The following is a 6,002-nucleotide window of genomic DNA, read 5'->3' as shown; positions in this document are numbered from 1 at the left end:
CTTTATTTCTATCTTACTTTATCTCCACACTTCTCTTGCACTATTTAATTGTCTTAATGTTTTAACTAACATGCTAGTTCTCAAAGATTATGGCCCTTATAATAATGTTGCTCTTGTTCCAACAAAAAAGTAAAACTGTACTATTTATGGCTTTCAAGTCCTACTCTGGAGTTTTCACCCTTAGGAACCACAGCAAGCTCTTGTAGAGCCCCACTCCTTAATAATGATTTACTTGGGATGAAAAGATTCATTTGGGCTGAACGAAAACCACTCACTGTACCCTAAAGTTCTAAAATTATTTCAGTATGCAATCCTACATCTCACCCCATAAGCAAACCTAGCACAGTTTGAAAAAAAAAAAACTGGCTTTGGAACTGAGAAGATCTTATGTGGAACGAGTGAAGACCTCTCATAAAAGGGAACAAAATAGATAAATAGAAATAAGTAGGATAGTGAGTCCCATTTCTCTACTTAGATATTTTCCTTTCTGTAAAGCCATTTCGCTACTTAGATGCTTTACCCACATTAAGCCAAGCTAGTGACCGAAAGGCCCCAAGGTTAAGAATAGGACACAGGATTCTCACATCCTGTGTATTTACCTAATGGCAAGAGGCCTGAAAGAAAGAAGGCTAGAGGAGAATAAGTCAGCAACCACAAAATCCTCTGAGAGTAAGCATAGGACACAGGATGCTCATCCCCTGTGCAATGACCCCAGGATAAGGGACCCCCGGCTCAGGAGAAGAATGGATGAAAATCTGGAAAGCCAGGTGCAATGTAGATGTGCAAGACCAGTCAGGTACGAATGATGGGAGACAAGGTGTAAGTGTGCTGGGGATATCCGTCACAGATGTATGGGTGATGGGAAAGGCTAGTCTGCCACAGATGTGAAGATGAGGTAACCAACAACTGGCTTCTGCCTGTCGCAGATAACCAAACCATTTGTTCATTGTCATTGTCATTGAGCTAGATTTATCATTCCAGATTTATTGGACAATGGGATAAGGATGATGGGAAGGTTATGTCTGTGCCCTGCTTGTCAAAAATAACCATACTATTTGTTCCTTGCCATTGTCCCTGGGATAGATTTATTGTGTCCAGATTGTACCCTCAAAGCTTATGTCTGCAAGCTGAGAGGAGGGAGGTTGGGAGGGGAACTGCGGTTAGGGATCTATATAAACACACCAATTCTCTGTGTCCAGCGCACTCTGACACTGAGAGGACCCCTGTCCTTCTGGTACCTGGAGTTGCCCTTTGCCGCGGAATCGTAATAAATTTTCCTTTCTACTTTCACCTTGAGATGCTTCTGTTTTTAATTCTTGGATTTGTAAATCCATACCACACAATCTGGTCAGCTACATAATAATGGGGAAATTATTTTCTCTCTCAGGAACCTAGGCAGCTTTCTAAGACTATAAAATATAGATGAGCTGCAAATCTGCATCCATGGAAGGAATATTTTTTACCATGAATAGCTAGCAGATTGAAACACAGATCTACATCAGAACCAAATCAAAACAACATCATACAAAAGGGCATCCTTTTGGCATTTCTGAGACAAATATGAAACACATCACAAATTTCATTGTCATTTTTGCACAGGGATCATGTTAAGCTTCTCTGTATCATTCCAATTTTAGTATATGCACTGCAAAAGCAAATGAAGAAATTTTGAATGCTATGAATAAATTCACTTACTTGGCAATATACTCTCCAGGGATGTGCACATAGATGATGAAGTTCACACACTCATTACCAGAGCTAGCTCAGTGTTTGGGAGGTTACAAAGTAAAGTGTGAAAGACAAGAGGTATTAGATTGCCTACCAAACTGAAGGTCTACAGAACTATTGTGCAGACCTCATTTTTGTATTCCTGGGATACTTGAACAGTCTAGCAGCACTGTTTCAGGAAACTGAATCATTTCCATTTCAATTACCTCAGGAAGAATCTAAAGATCACCTAGGAAGACAAAATCTGAGACACTGAGGTCCTTTCTTGAGCTGAACTGCCAAGCATTCAAACCCTATTGCAATGTTGGCCATATTGTTTGAATGCCAAGTTTACATTTGCTGAAAAGCCTATTTCAGTATTACCTTGAAAGGCTTCAGGGAAGATGGCTGAGTAGGTCAGAAAATTACAAGCTCTCAAGGTTTTCCCCTACAAAAGAGATAAAATAGCACCTTAGTGTGCACTAACTGAAGAGAAAAATAAATAACAATAGGGGCAAAACAGGAGTTTTCCTGGCACCATTTGAGAAGATCCGAAGAAAAATTGCAGGATGGGGTTTGGTCCCAGTGAAGAGTAAACACCTCCAGGCCAGGGATTGTGTTAACAAAAAGCTGTGAGCCACTTAAACAATGAGCTGCAGGCCTTGGGGTTAGTGGGTTTCAGAGGCTGCCTCCACTCTAGCCACAGGAATTTTACCACCAGGAAAGTGAGGGGAGTTGGGCATCTGAGTCTGGGAAGATCTAGGGAATCTCTACTGACAAGGAGACCCAGCTGTGCTACAAAGAATAGCTGTGGCAAGAAGGAAAGAGCACGTGCCCAGTGAGTACAGAAGCAGTGAGGCAGATATCCCTGGGTATGGGCACTTGCAGGGGGCTGAATATCTTGGTTTGAATTCAAGGTCAGAGGGCAGAACTGAAGAGCTTCTGAGGAGAGAAGAACAATCCCTCATAACCCCGGAGTAGAGGTGATTATGAAACCTAAGCTATAACAGACACACACACACACACGCACACACACACACCCCAAAAAAGGACAGGTTCATCATTTCTAATAGCACTATAGAATTTCATTGCCTTCATACACCAGAAATTGTTCAGACATTTCCCAATTGATGGGCATACCCTCAATTTCCAATTCTTGGTCACCACAAAGAGATTTGCAATAAAATTTTGGTACATTTGTGCCCTTTTCCCATGTTTATGATATCTTTGGCATATAGACCTAGAAGCTGTATTGCTGGGTAAAAGGGTTCACACAATTCCATAGCCTTTTGGGCATAGTTCCAAATTACTCTCCAGAATAGTAGGATCAGTTCACAACTCCACCAACAATGCATTAGTGGTCTTCTATTTTCCCCACGTCTTCTCCAACATTTATCATTTTCCTGTTTTGTCATGTTAGCCAATCTGATACATGTGATGTGGTGCTTCAGAGCCATTTTGATTTGTGTTTCTCTAATCAATAGTGATTTATAGAATTTTTTCATATGAGTACAGATACCTCTAATTTCTCATCTGAGAACTTCCTGTTCATATCCTTTGACCATTTATCAATTGGCAGATGACTTGTGTTCCCATCAATTCAACTCAGATCTCTGTATATTCTACAAATGAGGACTTTATCAGAGACACTGGCTGTTAAAATTGTTTCCCAGCTTTCTGCTTCACTTCTAATCTTGGTTACATTTGTTTTCTGCAAAAGCTTTTGAATTCAATGTAATCAAAATCATCCATTTGGCATTTCATAATATTCTCTGTCTCTCATTTGGTCATAAATTCTTCCCTTCTCAATAGATTTAACAGGAAAACTAACCTTTGTTCACCAAGTTTGCTTATAATATCAGCCTTTATATCTTAATGGGGTACCCATTTTGACTTTATCTTGGTATATGGTGTAAAATACTGGACTGTGCTTAGTTTCTGCCATACTATTTTCCAGTTTTCCAAAGAGTTTACTTTAAATAATGAGTTCTTATCTCAGAAGCTAGAGTCTTTGGATTTATCAAATAGTAGATTATTATAATCATTGAGTGTTGTGTCTTGCATACTAAACCTATTCCACTGATCCACTACTCTGTTTCTTAGCCAGTACCAAGTAGTTTTGCTGATTGCTGCTTTATAATGCAATTTAAGATCTGGCCTGGCTACACCACTTTCAATTGCATTTCTTTTCATTAATTCCCTTGATATTCTGGACATTTTGCTCTTCATGATGAACTTTGTTATATTTTTTTTATTATTTTCTAGTTCTATAAATAAGTTTTTGGTGATTTCATGGTAATGGCAATGAATAAGTAAATTCATTTAGGTAGATTGTCATTTTAATTATACTAGATCAGCCTATTCATGAGCAACTGATATATTTCTAATTATTTAGATCTGACTTAACTTGTGTGAGAAGTATTTAATAATTGTGTTCTTATATCTCCTTGGGTTTGCTTTTGCAAGTAGATTCCCAAATATTTTATAACATGCGCAGTAACTTTAAAATGAATTTTTTCTTTCTATCTCTTGCTGTTTGGCTTTGTTATTAATATACAGAAATGTTGATGATTTAGATGGGCTTATTTTATATCCTACAAATTTCCTAAAGTTTTTTTTAAATTATTTTAAGTAGATTTTTTCTTTTTTGCTTGAATCTCTAGAATTCTCTAAATATACCATTGGATCATCTGCAAGGACTGATAGCTTTGTTCCTACTTTGCTTAATCTAATTCCTTTAATTTATTTTTCTTCTCTTATTGCTAAAGCTAACATTTCTATTACAACATTGAATAACAGTGGTTACAATTGACATCCTTCTTCCCCCTGATCTTATTGGGAAAGTTTCTAGCTCATCTCCATTAGATATAATGATTACTAATGGTTTTGGGTAGATGCTCTCTATCATTTTAAGGACGACTCCATTTATTCCTGTGCTTTCTTGTGTTTTTTTTTAATAGGAATGGGTTTTGTATTTTGTCTAATGCTTTTTCTGCCTTTATTGAGATGATTATATTTCTGTTAAGTTTCTTGTTGATATGGTCAATTTGCTGATAGTTTTCCTAATTTTGGACCAGCCCTGCTTTCCTTGTGTAAATGCTACTTGGTCATTGTGTATTATACTTGACATACGTTGCAGTACTCTCTTTAATAAAATTTTATTTAACATTTTTACATCTATATCCCTTAGGGACATTAGTCTGTAATTTTCATTCTCTGTTTTGGTTCTTCCTGGTTTATGTATCAGCACCATATTGCTCTTTAAGTGTCTGACAGAATTCACTTGTAAATCCATCTGCCCTGGAGATTTTTCATAAAGGAGTTCTTTGATAGCTTCTTCAATTTCTTTTTCTGAAATGGGGTAATTTAAAGATTTTACCTCCTCTTCTGTTAATTTGGGCAATTTACATTTTTTGGTAAATATTAATCCATTTAATTAAGATTTTTAAATTTATTGGTCTACAGGTGGGTAAAATAGTTCCTAATTATTGCTTTGATTTTCTCCTCATTGGTGGTGAATTTACTGTTTTTATTTTTGACGTTAGTAACTTGGTTTTCTTTTTTCATTTTTTCTTTAATCAAATTAAGAGAAAGTTTATCTATTTTGTTTTTTTTAAATAAAATCAGATGAGTTTTATTTGTTGGTTCAATATTTTTCTTAATTTCAACCTTATTAATATCTCCTTTGGTTTTCAGAATTTCTGATTTGGTATTTAAATGGGGATTTTTAATTTGTTTTTCCTAGTTTTTTTTTTTTTAGTTGCATGCTCAAATCACTGATCTCTTCTTCTTTTTTTTAGTTTCTTATATTAAGATTTTTTACTTTTAGTTAATTACACTCAGTTCCACATAATTTTGATTTCCAGATTTTCTTCCCTCCTCCTCCCTTCCCTCTCCCTCCCCAAGATGGCATGGAATCTTATATATCCTCTACATATAGATTTGCATTGAACCTATATACACAATAGTCAAGTTACAAAGAAGAATTATGACCAATGGAATGAACCATGAGAAAGAAGAAACAAAACCAAAAAACAAACAAACAAACAATCAAACAAAAAGAGAAAAAAAGAAAAACTAAGAAAAAAATGAAGAGCATACAGTGGGCCTTAATCTGCATTCAACCTCCATAGTTCTTTTCTTGGGTGGAGATAACTCTCTGCATCATGTGTCCTTTGGAGTTGTCTTTGAACCTTGTATTACTGAAAAGAGCAATGTCTGTCAGGATTAGTCATCACAGAATACATATATCTGTGGTTGTGTATAATGTTCTTCTTGTTCTACTCTGCTCACTC

General features: G+C 36.2%; 1 non-coding gene across 1 annotated transcript; it reads right to left on the bottom strand.

The window, feature by feature from the left end:
* Nucleotides 1-1,554: 1,554 nt before the first annotated feature.
* Nucleotides 1,555-1,661, bottom strand: LOC118835033. Its single transcript, XR_005009397.1, has one exon. It is a non-coding gene; the product is annotated as a U6 spliceosomal RNA (small nuclear RNA).
* Between the last annotated feature and the right edge of the window lie 4,341 nt (nt 1,662-6,002).

Source organism: Trichosurus vulpecula, chromosome 1 (genome assembly GCF_011100635.1).
Source record: "Trichosurus vulpecula isolate mTriVul1 chromosome 1, mTriVul1.pri, whole genome shotgun sequence".
In the NCBI taxonomy this organism is placed as follows: Eukaryota; Metazoa; Chordata; class Mammalia; order Diprotodontia; family Phalangeridae; genus Trichosurus; species Trichosurus vulpecula.
Note: the sequence above shows the minus strand (reverse complement) of the source record. Positions and strands in the feature narration are given on the sequence as shown.